General features: G+C 37.9%; 1 non-coding gene across 1 annotated transcript; it reads right to left on the reverse strand.

Moving 5' to 3' along the window:
* Window positions 1–13,682: 13,682 nt before the first annotated feature.
* LOC148543955 (small nucleolar RNA R71) lies at window positions 13,683–13,790 on the reverse strand. Its single transcript, XR_015901118.1, has one exon. It is a non-coding gene; the product is annotated as a small nucleolar RNA R71 (small nucleolar RNA).
* Between the last annotated feature and the right edge of the window lie 534 nt (window positions 13,791–14,324).

A 14,324-nucleotide genomic window follows, 5' to 3' on the forward strand; every position in this document is an offset into this window, starting at 1 on the left:
TGGTGTTGCAGAAAGAATGGCTCCTAAATCGGATGCAATGAAGATATTCCGAACTGCTACGAAGAACCTTGTTAGATGCAGCATACAACAAAAAGAGGCTGGTGGATCTGCTGACCTCTTCTCGCCCTCAAAGTCGGACTTGGTCGCCTCCGCCTCTTTAACAGTTACTTCCGACCCAGCTCCTCAACTGATTCCTCCTCCTTCTAGCTAGGCCCAGCCAACAGCCCGACCTCTACCTTCTATTACGGAACCAAATCCCAAAAAATTAAGTTTTCAGATTCAGGGAGTATATATGAGCAAGGTTTTGATGCCCTTGTTTGGAGTGAAAAGCAAATCCTTCCACACAGCTTTATTAGCATGGATGATGTTGCCATTAAGAGCCACCTTCAGCTCCTTGCTCGAGGCAGAGTCCAAACAGCTAGAATATGCATAGCATTAGCCAGGGAGTTGGAGAAGACTCTCCGTAGTGCTACTCAGAGCTCCTTGACTGCCTCACATGCTGAGGTGGCCTCCTTAAGGGAGTCTAAGAAGGAGTTAGAAGAAGAAAGAGAGAGTCTTTGCTCTCTGAACTCAGCGAAGCTCAAGCTAAAGTCAAACAGATAGAGGCCGCTTTGGCTATGTCAGAGGGGTTGAAGAAGAAAGCTGAGGAGAGTTACACCAGGTTCTTTGGGGAAAAATTCGATTTGGTGGACGAGGTCACTAAATTCCAAGACAGATACACGAAGCTTGAAGAGATTGTAGCCGAAGGTATGGACGAGATGGTTGCAAATCTGAAGGCTCAGTTCTGAGTTGTTGCTCCCGAGGCAAACCTCTCCCTCATCAGCCCGGACAATATAGTGGTGGACGGAAAGATTGTACCTGCCCTGGAGGATGAAGAGGATACTCCTATGCCTGATCCAAAAACTTTGGGGGCGCAACTCAGGCAAACTTCTCAAATTCCTGACCCTCAGTTAGATGGTGAGCCTCTTCCTTCTACAACTCTCCCGATCCCTGCAATATCGGTTTCTGAATATGCTCCGACCTCTTCCGCTCGAACTAAAGATGTTATTACTGGAGAGCAGCTCCACCCTTTGTAATTTCTTTTGATTTTCAAGCTTGAATGGCCCGACCTGTGGGTCTTTTATGAACAAGTTAACTTTTATAATGATTAGTTTTAAACAATTTCTATTTTGCTCTCGTTGTTGTTTGAACAACTTTTATATTTTGTTAAAAACCTTCCTCCACTATTTTAATAGTGGTTGTTTGGCATAAATGATTGTGTCATCTGAAACATGTTTCTTTAGTCGATACAGCTGTTTAGCTGAATACAAATTTTTATTATTTTGACAACTGATGAGCGGATATTTTATACGCTTTTTGGCATTGTTTCCTTAGTATTTTTAGTACACTTGATTAAGTTTTATTATGTTTTAGCACAAAAAAATCACTTTTTGGATGCTACTTTGACTTTGTGTGTTTTTTCTATGATTTTAGGTGATTTTTGGGTGAATCTAGCAAGGTATGGAAAAGTCTGATTCAGAGGCAAAGAAAGGACTGTAGATGCTGTCAACTCTTGACCTCCGTGCATTCAAACAAACATTTCTGGAGTTACAGAGATCCAATTGATGCGATCTTAATGGCGTTGGAAAGCTAACTTTCAGGGCTTTCTAGAAATATATAATAGTTTATACTTTTTTTTGGAAATGAAGGCCCAAAACAGGCATTGAACGCCTAAATCATTCCCTGCCCGGCGTTCGACGCCCCAAAAGGAGCAAGCTCGGTGTTGAACGCCCAAAATGAACCAAATCTGGCGTTTAGCGCCCCAAGAGGAGTCCAAGCACGTAAATTCCCCCCAAGCTCAACCCAAACACTCACCAAGTGAGCCCAAAAGTGGGTTTTCGCACCCTTTAGCTTAGTTTATCACATTTTTGTAATTTTTAATTAATAGTAGCGTCTTTTAGGTATAGTATTTTGATTATAAATAAGAAACTTCCTTCCTCCTGAGGATCATGCCTCCCAGGAGGGGAGAAGCACTGACACATTTCTACCATTATTTTCTGTAAGCTATGAGCAACTAAACCTCCTAAGTTAGCGTTAGGAGCTCTGCTAATTCTCATGGATTAATAATATTACTGTTTCTATTTTAATATGTCTGATTATATTCTCTTATGCGTTCTCATTCTTCAATCTTAATGAATTGGGGGAGAACCGTGACATTCATCCTTCTTCTACATGGGTTCCGTGCGAGTTCTGACCCGTATAGCATTAAACTAAAGCTAGAGAATGCATTGCGGATTCCAAGAGAGTGCCTGGGCAACTTTGGATATGTGACATGAAATTCCGTTGACCGTGGGTTACTGAGGTCTCTGTGGTGCTAAGGCTAGAGTCAGAAAAGCAGCACTCTCTGATCCGGAAGATCCGACCTTGTCTGTGGCATTTTGAGTAGGATCGCGAAGGGGAGTAGATTGCTTAGAGCTTCATCTTCGGCTACAGTGAGAAGCCACGAGTCAACTTGATGAGAGGACATGAGTTACTCGGATATGGTGAACTGTTGTGGTTTAGAAGAGATTAACTTGATGAGAGGACATGAGTGAGTCACTTATGGCTGCCATTGAATGAATCATTCGTTATTGAAGTAGACAGTAAGAAAAGTTAATCCAGAAAGAAAAAACATCTCCGAAGCCTTAACTGAATCCTTATCACTGTTTTCGCATCAATCTGGTATTTCATTCTTTACTATTTCGTTTATGCTTTCAAACAAACAACCATCTTTTTTAATCGACTGACTAAGATTTACAAGATAGCCATTGCTTGCTCAATCCGAGAATCTTCGTGGGATTCGACCCTCACTCAGCTGAGGTATTACTTAAACGACCCGGTGCGCTTGCTGGTTCAGTTGTGCAGAGTTCAATTTTGCGCACCAATTTTTTGGCGCCGTTGTCAGGGTTTGTTCGAGATTGAGAAACTACTGGACTATCTTTTTCCTTAAATTATGTACTTTTTATGGTTTATTTGCTCTTTTAATTGTGTTTCTTGTTTTCTTCTTCAAAAACTTTTCAAAACATTTTCTTTTCTTTAGTAATCTTTATCTTTTGTTTGAGTCTTGTGTCAGTTTTTAAGTCTGGTACCCTTTTTTGTGTTCATCTTTTTCTTTGAATGTTCGAAATTGTTCTTGTTTTCTTTCTTGATGTTCGCAATTTTCTTGATAATTTTTCTTGTTTGATTTCAAAATCTTTAAGTTTGGTGTCTTTTTGGTGTTTCTTGGTTTTTCTTTCCTTTAGTTTTTTGAAAATTTTCCTTGAGTGTTCTTCATAGTATTCAAACTGTTGTTATTTTCTTTTGTTTGATCTTAAAATTTTTAAGTTTGGTGTCCTTTTGTATTTTTCTTTCCAAACTTTTGAAATCCTAGTCAATTGATTTCTAGATTTTTAAGTTTGGTGTCTTTTAGAGTTTGTCTTTTTAATTTTTCAAAATTTGAAAATTCAAAATTCAAAATTTAAACTTTCTTGTTATCTTTTCAAATATTTGTCTTATCTTTTTTTTAAAATTCAAAATTTTATCTTATCTTATTTTAAATTCAAATTTTAAAATTCAAATTTCAAATTCTTATCTTACCTTAATTTAAGTTCAATTTTCAAACTTCAAGATTTCAAAATTCAATTTTCAAATTTTAAAAATCAAATCTTTTCAAATCTTATCTTTCCTAATCTGTGTTTGATTTTTTCTTTCTAATTTTAATTTTCAAGATCTTCTTTTGACTTTCCCATTTTTTAAATTTCAAATTTTCAAAATCAAAATTTTTATTTTATTTTCAAATCTTGTTAGTTATTTAGTTATTTGTGTTATCTTATTCTTTCTTTTATTTTTCTTTCTCTTTCCTCTTTTTCAAAACCATTTAACTACTTTCTCTCTCATCCTTTTTTTCGAAAATTTCTAATTCCTTCTCTCTCTTTTCTTTTCAATTTCAAAACTTTTTTTTTTAAAAAAAAAATTCTTTTCTTGTTTCTTTGGGATACCTCACTGGGAGTTCTCTAAACCTTGACATAGAGACTTTCAGTTTTTATTGTCTCTTGTTTTTGCAGGAACATTGAAATCATTATGGATCTAATTGGGAATGCACAACCCAGAAAAACTTGCGGGTCTTATACAGCCCCCATTCCTGACTTCTATGGAAGCAGCATCAGTATACCTCCTATTGGAGTATCTCATTTTGAGCTCAACCTACAGCTAATCACTCTAGTGCAGTAAAACTGCTAGTTTCAGGGACTTCCACAAGAAGAACCCACAAAATTTCTTGCTGAGTTCTTGCAGATAGCTGACACAGTAAGAACTAGCAGAGTAGACCAGGATGTCTACAGGCTGCTACTCTTTCCATTTGCTATAAAAGGCCAAGCAAAGAGGTGGTTGGATAATCAACCCAAATCAAGCTTGAAAACATAGAATAAGCTGATGGACAAGTTTTTGAACCACTATTTTTCCCCAAAGAAGCTAACCCAGTTAAGATTGGACATTCAAGGCTTCAGACAGGAAGAGAATGAGTCTCTTCATGATGCTTGGGTGAGATAAAAGATGATGCTGAGAAGATGTCCCATTGAAATATTTTTAGAATGGGTAAAGCTAGATATTCTCTATTACGGACTCACAGATATGACTAAGATGTCCTTAGATTATTGTGCAAGTGGTTCAATCCACATGAGAAAGACAATTGAGGAAGCTCATGAGCTCATTGAGATAGTTGCCAGCAATCAGCATTTGTATTCATCTAATGAGACTCCAATGAAGGGAGAGGTTAATACAGTATCCACTGAATCAGACCCTCTTAAGCAAAGTGAGTCATTAACCCAGCAACTACACTGCCTCACATAGCAGTTGCTGAGTTTGCAAGAAGAAGTACAGGAGACCCGAGCCTCCAGCAAGAATATGGAAGCACGATTGAACCAGGCTAAACAACACTTGTCTGAACAAATAAGATAAGAGTGCCAAGCTCTTCAATTAAGGAGTACCCTGAACACCCAGCCTCAGAACAGTATGAGGCAGGGAGAAGAGCTGGGAGAAGATGAACAAGCTATAGTTCAAGGCACTCATGAGAGTGCTGAACGCCTAGAAGGGGGCAGCCAGGGCGTCCAACGCCCAGAATGGGGCAGCCCAGGCATTGAACGCCAGTCCAAGGGAGGCCAGACACGTGTAAGTGCTGAGAACACCTCTCCTAAGCAAGCTGGTAGCCATTCTATAGGTACTATAGACACTCACCCTGCACAACTCATGGCCCTTGAGTACAAGGCCAAGTCACCATACCCTCAAAGACTCTAGAAAGCAGAAAAGGATAGGCAATTTGCCAAATTCTTAGAAGCTTTCAAGAAGCTGGAAATCAAAATTCCTTTGCAGAGGCTCTTGAACAAATGCCTTCATATGCTAAGTTCATGAAAGAAATACTAAATAACAAGAGGGATTGGAGGGAAGTAGAGACAGTGGTGCTTACTAAGGAGTACAGTGCAGTCATTCAGAGGAATCTTTCTCAGAAATTTTAGAGACCCCCTAACACTCTTCCCAGAGACACAGAAGTGAATCTAAGAGAAGAGTGTCAGGCCCTCATTAGTACCAAGGACGCTGAGCCTAAGGGGGTATACACTATTGAGGAACTAAATGAAGAAGAGCCTCAAGAAGAGGTTGGAAGCACACTGTTACACATCCCTCTTATGGGAAGAAAGCCTGAAGTACCACACCTTTAAAAGCCCCAAAAGGAGACCAAGGACGAGCACTGCTCACAGTCCTTGGAAGGCTTTAAGAAGTTGCAAATCAATATTTCTTTTACTGAGGTTTTGGAGCAATGGTCTCTCTCTACTGGAAGAAACCTCTCTGATGTTGAGAAAGGCGAATTGGTGCTGAGGTTACAGAAGGATTACATGATTATCAAGGTCCTTAATCCTCCACTACCCCATGACAAAGGAGGTACTTCCATGCAGAGTACAATACCGAAGCCTCCTCCCTTGGTGAAAACTCATACAGTTTCCCCAGATATCAAACCTAAGTTTGGTGTTGAGGCAGTTACCACCCACCAAGGAGGAAGGTTCCAAGAGGAAGATGCATATGGGATGGAGAAACAATACAACCCCTACCCTAATAAGCAAGGAGAATCAAGCTGATAACAATAAAAGAAAGCTTGTTATGAGGAATTCAAATCCAAGAGCACTAATCCTCTCCTCTTTCCCCTTGGAGTCATTTCTGTTAACCAATTAGAAGAAGAGGAAGAAAGTAAACAATCAAGTGTCAAGCTAATGACATTAAAGAAGCGCTTGTTGGGAGGTAATCCAACCATGAGTAGAGTACTTTTATTCTTATTTCTTCTGTCTATTTTCACTTGAGTTTATTTTAGTTTATTTTCAGATTTTTCCCTTGCTTTTTAATGGTTGTGATCATGTGCAGTACTTAGAACAGAGATAGAGACATTTGAAGATGGAAAAGAACACCCTGGGGAGAGCCCCTTACTAGCGTTGAACGCCAGACAAGGATGAAGTTGGGCATCCATAAAGAAGCATGCACTGGCATTGAACGCCAGTAATGGAGGGAACTGGGCATTCAATGCCCACCAAGGAGTACGTTCTGGCATTGAACGCAAGAACAGGGAAGAGCTGGGCATTCAACGCCCAAGCAGGAGCAGCCAGGTCCCTACCTGGCATTCAACGCCCAAACTGGCGTTGAACGCCCAGGCAGGGGAAAGGAACTTCGAGTTTCAAAAACCCCTCCCACCCAATCTTCCCTCCCATATCTTCTTTGCTTGGGGACAAGCAAACTTTTTAAGTTTGGTGTTGCAGAGTAAGCTCTGGGTTTATGTTATCATCAATAGCAGCAAAAGAAGGTGAATCATCTTCATGGAAGATCAGCAGCCGCCATAACTGAGGTGGTTAAGTTTCATTACCCCTTCCTTTATCTTATTTCCTGTTTTCTATTTCTGGTGCATGATCATGTTTAGTATTTTGTCCTTTCTTAGTTTTGTTTTGTCTTAAGCTATAAAATATTCTATGTATCCCTCACCATGCTTAAAAAATTTTTTTTTGCAAAAGAATAGTGAGATACATAAGCTCGAGTTATATAATAAGAGTAGTCCAACTATTTTGATGTGGTGGCCCTTGCTTTTACTTTCTGAATGCATGAATTAACAATTCATATTTTATGTTGGAGTTAAGTATGTTGGCTCTTGAAAGAATGATGAAGAAGGAAAAGTATTATTGGTGATCTGAAAAATAAAAAAAAAAGATTCTTGAAATAAGAAAAAGCAGCCAAAAGAAAAAGGAAAGAAAAAGAGAAAGAAAAAGTAAAAAAAAAATAAAAAATAAAAGAAAAAACCAAAAGACAAGAGCAAGAATCCAAGGCTTTGAGCATCAATGGTTAGGAGGGTAAGAAACAAAATCTTGGCCTAAAAAGTTCGAATGAGCTGCTTCCCCTAACTAAATGCTTGTGGTGTGAAGGTGTCAAGTGAAAAGCTTGAGCTTGAGCAGTTAAAGTCGTGATCCCAAAAGCAAAAGAGTGTGCCTAAGAACTTTGGACACCACTGTCTGGGACTTTAAGCAAAGCTAAAGTCGAATCCAAGGGATCTCCCAGTTAAGTGTCTGTGGCGTTTATGTATCCGGTGGTAATACGGGAAAACAAAACGCTTAGGGTCACGGCCAGGCTAAAAAAGAAGCTGTGTTCAAGAATCAAGAAAAGCTAAACTAAGAGAATCACTAATATCATCTGGATTCTAATTCTAAGGGATGCCAATACTTCTGAGATTCAAAGGAAAGTGAGATGCCAAAACTGTTCAGAAGTAAAGAGCTACTAGCCCCACTCATCAATTGGAACTGAGCTTCATTAAAAACTTTGAGACTTACTGTATCTTTTTCTTCTTTTTAATCCTACTTGTTTTTAGTTGCTTGGAGACAAGCAATAGTTTAAGTTTGGTATTCTGATAAGCGGATATTTTATACGCTTTTTGGCATTGTTTCCTTAGTGTTTTTAGTACACTTGATTAAGTTTTATTATGTTTTAGTAGGTTTTAGTACAAAAAATCACTTTTTGGATGCTACTTTGACTTTTTGTGTTTTTTCTATGATTTTAGGTGATTTTTGGGTGAATCTAGCAAGGTATGGAAAAGTCTGATTCAGAGGCAAAGAAAGGACTGTAGATGCTGTCAACTCTTGACCTCCGTGCATTCAAACAAGCATTTCTGGAGCTACAGAGATCCAATTGATGCGATCTTAATGGCGTTGGAAAGCTAACTTCCAGGGCTTTCTAGAAATATATAATAGTTTATACTTTTTTTTGGAAATGAAGGCCCAAAACAGGCATTGAACGCCCAAATCATTCCCTGCCCGGCGTTCGACGCCCCAAAAGGAGCAAGCTCGGTGTTGAACGCCCAAAATGAACCAAATCTGGCGTTTAGCGCCCCAAGAGGAGTCCAAGCACGTAAATTCCCCCCAAGCTCAACCCAAACACTCACCAAGTGAGTCCAAAAGTGGGTTTTCGCACCCTTTAGCTTAGTTTATCACATTTTTGTAATTTTTAATTAATAGTAGCGTCTTTTAGGTATAGTATTTTGATTATAAATAAGAAACTTCCTTCCTCCTGAGGATCATGCCTCCCAAAAGGGGAGAAGCACTGACACATTTCTACCATTATTTTCTGTAAGCTATGAGCAACTAAACCTCCTAAGTTAGCGTTAGGAGCTCTGCTAATTCTCATGGATTAATAATATTACTGTTTCTATTTTAATATGTCTGATTATATTCTCTTATGCGTTCTCATTCTTCAATCTTAATGAATTGGGGGAGAACCGTGACATTCATCCTTCTTCTACATGGGTTCCGTGCGAGTTCTGACCCGTATAGCATTAAACTAAAGCTAGAGAATGCATTGCGGATTCCAAGAGAGTGCCTGGGCAACTTTGGATATGTGACATGAAATTCCGTTGACCGTGGGTTACTGAGGTCTCTGTGGTGCTAAGGCTAGAGTCAGAAAAGCAGCACTCTCTGATCCGGAAGATCCGACCTTGTCTGTGGCATTTTGAGTAGGATCACGATGGGGAGTGGATTGCTTAGAGCTTCATCTTCAGCTACAGTGAGAAGCCATGAGTCAACTTGATGAGAGGACATTAGTTACTCGGATATGGTGGACTGATGTGGTTTAGAAGAGATTAACTTGCTGAGAGAACATGAGTTACTTACTTACGGCTGCCATTGAATGAATCATTCATTATTGAATTAGACAGTACGAAAAGTTAATCTGGAAAGAAAAAGCATCTCTGAAACCTTAACTGAATCCTTATCACTGTTTTCGCATCAATCTGGTATTTCGTTCTTTACTATTTTATTTATGCTTTCAAACAAACAACCATCTTTCTTGATCGTCTGACTAAGATTTACAAGATAGCCATTGCTTGCTTGATGAGCGGATAATTTATACGCTTTTTGGCATTGTTTTTAGTATATTTTTAGTAGAATCTAGTTACTTTTAGGGATGTTTTTAATAGATTTTATGTTAAATTCACATTTCTGGACTTTACTATGAGTTTGTGTGTTTTTCTGTGATTTCAGATATTTTCTGGCTGAAATTGAGAGACTTGAGCAAAAATCAGATTCAGAGGTTGAAGAAGGACTGCTGATGCTGTTGGATTCTGACCTCCCTGCACTCAAAGTAGATTTTCTGGAGCTACAGAACTCGAAATGGCGCGCTTCCAATTGCGTTGGAAAGTAGACATCCAGGGCTTTCCAGCAATATATAATAGTCCATACTTTGGCCAAGAATAGACGACGCAAACTGGCGTTCAACGCCAGCTCTCTGCCTAATTCTGGAGTTCAGCGCCAGAAATGGATCAAAAACCAGAGTTAAACGCCAGAAATGGATCCAAACCTGGCGTTCAACTCCACAAATGGCCTCTGAACGTGGAAAGATAAAGCTCAGCCCAAGTACACACCAAGTGGGTCCCGGAAGTGGATTTATGCATTAATTACTTATTTCTGTAAACCCTAGTGACTAGTTTATTATAAATAGGACCTTTTACTATTGTATTAGACATCTTTGGTCTCAGTTTTAATCCATAGTTCATCTTAGGAGACTATTGATTACGTTTTAGGGGGCTGGCCATCTCGGCCATGCCTGGACCTTTCACTTATGTATTTTCAACGGTAGAGTTTCTACACTCCATAGATTAAGGTGTGGAGCTCTGCTGTTCCTCAAAGATTAATGCAAAGTACTACTGTTTTCTATTCAATTCTTCTTATTTCGCTTCTAAGATATCCATTCGCACCCAAGAACGTGATGAAGGTGATGATTATGTGTGACGCTCATCACTATTCTCCCCTATGAACACGTGCCTGACAAACACTTCCGTTCTACATGAAATAAGCTAGAATGAATATCTCTTAGATCTCTTAATCAGAATCTTCGTGGCGTACGCTAGAATGATGGCGGCATTCAAGAGAATCCGGAAAGTCTAAACCTTGTCTGTGGTATTCCGAGTAGGATTCAATGAATGAATGACTGTGACGAGCTCAAAACTCGCGATTGCAGGGCGTTAGTGACAGACGCAAAAGGATAGTAAATCCTATTCCAGCATGATCGAGAACCGACAGATGAATAGCCGTGCCGTGACAGGGTGCGTGAGCATATTATTCACTGAGAGGATAAGATGAAGCCATTGACAAGGGTGATGCCTCCAGACGATTAGCCGTGCCGTGACAGGGCATTGGATCATTTTCCCGAGAGATGACCGAAAGTAGCCATTGACAGTGGTGATGTATCACATAAAGCCAGCCATGGAAAGGAGTAAGACTGATTGGATGAAGATAGCAGGAAAGCAGAGGTTCAGAGGAACGAAAAGCATCTCCATTCGCTTATCTGAAATTTCTACCAATGATTTACATAAGTACCTCTATCCCTATTCTATTATTTATTATTCGAAAACACCATTATCAATTTATATCTGCCTAACTGAGATTTGCAAGGTGACCATAGCTTGCTTCATACCAACAATCTCCGTGGGATTCGACCCTTACTCACGTAAGGTATTACTTGGACGACCCAGTGCACTTGCTGGTTAGTTGTATCGAAGTTGTGACAAATTATGAATGTGTAATCACGATTGCGCGTACCAAGTTGCTCATGTGACAGGAATAGTTTGAGCCTGGACATCACAATTTCGTGCACCAAGTTTTTGGCGCCGTTGCCGGAGACTTAATTGTTCCTGTTTGGCGCCAAGAATCGTCTGAGATCCCAATTCCGGCAACAACACCAAGTTTTTGGCGCCGTTGCCGGGGATTGTTCGAGTATGGACAACTGACGGTTCATCCTGTTGCTCAGATTAGGTAATTCTCTTTTTGTTTTCTTTTCAAAAAATTTTCAAAAATCTTTCAAAAAAATTTTTTCTTTTGTTTTCGAAAAAAAAAATTTTACTAAAAATAATGTTTTCAAAAATAAATTATTCTATGGCTTCAAAATTTTTAAGAATGAATTCTAGTGTTTCATGAAGTATGTTGAAGTCTATCTGGCTGTAAAGCCATACCCAAACTGCTTTGGGATTGGCTAATCACCTCAGTGGAGTCATGCCCAATCCTTCTGGATAGGGTATGTCAGGCTTGTCATGTCTGAATTACACTCATATTTTTATTAAAGCTTGGCTGGCTATTAAGCCATGCCTGACCCTTTGATTGGAGCTTTAAGACTAACATGACAAGATTCCTGGAATTCATATTAAAGATTTTGGAATCCTTATTTTTATTTTTCAAAATAATTTTCGAAAAAAAAATAATAAAAAAAAATACAAAAAAAATTAGAAAATCATAAAAATCAAAAATATTTTTGTGTCTCTTGCTTGAGTCATGTGTCATGTTATAAGTTTGGTGTCAATTGCATGTGCATCTTGCATTTCTCGAAAATTTCATACATTCATAGTGTTCTTCATGATCTTCAAGTTGTTCTTTGTCAGTCTTCTTGTTTGATCTTGATGTTTTCCTTGTTTTGTGTCTTTTCTTGTTTTACATGTACATTTTTTATTTATTAGAGTCTAAACATGAAAGATTTCTAAGTTTGGTGTCTTGCATGTTTTCTCTGCATATAAAATTTTTCAAAAATATGTTCTTGATGTTCATCATGATATTCACGGTGTTCTTGGTGTTCATCTTGACATTCATAGCATTCTTGCACACATTCATAGTTTTGATCTAAAATTGCCATGCATTGCATCATTTTTCTTATTTTTCTCTCTCATCATAAAAATTCAAAAATCAAAAAAATATCTTTCCCTTTTTCTCTCATCAAATTCAAAAATTTGGATTGACTTTTTCAAAAGTTTTTAAAATCAAGTTGTTTCTTATGAGTCAAATCAAATTTTCAATTTGAAAATCTTATCTTTTTCAAAATCTTTTTTTTTTTAAAAATCAAATCTTTTTCAAATTTCTTAGTTATTTTCGAAAATTCCAAAAATATTTTTCAAAAATATTTTTCTTATTTTTATATCAAATTTTAGAAAATAACATAAACAATTAATGTTTTGATTCAAAAATTTGTTACTTACTTGTTAAGAAAGATTCAAACTTTAAGTTCTAGAATCATATCTTGTGATTTCTTGTGAATCAAGTCATTAATTGTGATTTTAAAAATTCAAATCTTTTTCAAAAACTAATTTTTATCATATCTTTTCAAAAATATCTTCTTATCTTATCTTTTTCAAAAATTTTTCAAAATATCTTTTCTAACTTCCTAACTCCTTACCTTTTCAAAATTTGTTTCAACTAACTAACTAACTTTTTGTTTGTTTCTTAACTTTTTCAAAACTACCTAACTAACTCTCTCTCTCTAATTTTCGAAAATATCTTCCCTCTTTTTCAAAAATTTCTTTTTAATTAACTAATTATTCTTATTTTTATTTTTGATTTTAAAAAATTTTCGAAAAATCACTAACTCTTTTTCAAAAAAACTATTTTCGAAAATTCCTTCTCTCTCATCTTATTCTATTTATTTATTCATCTACTAACATCTCATCTCACATCTCTGCCATCCTCACAGTTGTGTTTCTTCCATTATATTACATTCTTTGTCTCCCCCTCTTTTCTTTCACTCACACAGGGATCCCTATACTGTGGTATAAAGGATCTCTATTATTATTATTATTTTTTCTGTGCCCTCTTCTTTGTCATATGAGCAGGAACAAAGACAAGAATATTCTTGTTGAAGCAGATCCGGAACCTGAAAGGACTCTGAAGAAAAAATTAAGAGAAGCTAAATTACAACAATCCAGAAATAACCTTTCAGAAATTTTCGAACAGGAAGAGGAGATGGCAGCCGAAAATAATAATAATGTAAGGAAGATGCTTGGTGACTTTACTGCACCTAATTCCAATTTACATGGAAGAAGCATCTCCATTCCTGCCATTGGAGCAAACAACTTTGAGCTGAAACCTCAATTAGTTTCTCTAATGCTGCAGAACTACAAGTTTCATGGACTTCCATCTGAAGATCCTTTTCAGTTCTTAACTGAATTCTTGCAGATATGTGATACTGTTAAGACTAATGGAGTAGATCCTGAAGTCTACAGGCTCATGCTTTTCCCTTTTGCTGTAAGAGACAGAGCTAGAATATGGTTAGACTCTCAACCTAAAGATAGCCTGAACTCTTGGGATAAGCTGGTCACGGCTTTCTTAGCCAAGTTCTTTCCTCCTCAAAAGCTGAGCAAGCTTAGAGTGGATGTTCAAACCTTCAGACAGAAAGAAGGTGAATCCCTCTATGAAGCTTGGGAAAGATACAAACAGTTGACCAAAAAGTGTCCTTCTGACATGCTTTCAGAATGGACCATCCTGGATATATTCTATGATGGTTTATCTGAGCTATCAAAGATGTCACTGGACACTTCTGCAGGTGGATCCATTCACCTAAAGAAAACGCATGCAGAAGCTCAAGAACTCATTGACATGGTTGCTAATAACCAGTTCATGTACACTTCTGAGAGGAATCCTGTGAGTAATGGGACGCCTATGAAGAAGGGAGTTATTGAAGTTGATACTCTGAATGCCATATTGGCTCAGAATAAAATATTGACTCAGCAAGTCAATATGATTTCTCAGAGTCTGAATGGGATGCAAGCTGCATCCAACAGTACTCAAGAGGCTTCTTATGAAGAAGAAGCTTATGATCCTGAGAACCCTGCAATAGCAGAGATGAATTACTTAGGTGAACCTTATGGAAACACCTATAACTCATCATGGAGAAATCATCCAAATTTCTCATGGAAGGATCAAAAGCCTCAACAAGGCTTTAATAATGGTGGAAGAAACATGTTTAACAATAATAAACCCTTTCCATCATCCACTCAGCAA

Source organism: Arachis ipaensis, chromosome B9 (assembly GCF_059453495.1).
Source record: "Arachis ipaensis isolate K30076 ecotype BB chromosome B9, ASM5945349v1, whole genome shotgun sequence".
NCBI classification, from domain to species: Eukaryota; Viridiplantae; Streptophyta; class Magnoliopsida; order Fabales; family Fabaceae; genus Arachis; species Arachis ipaensis.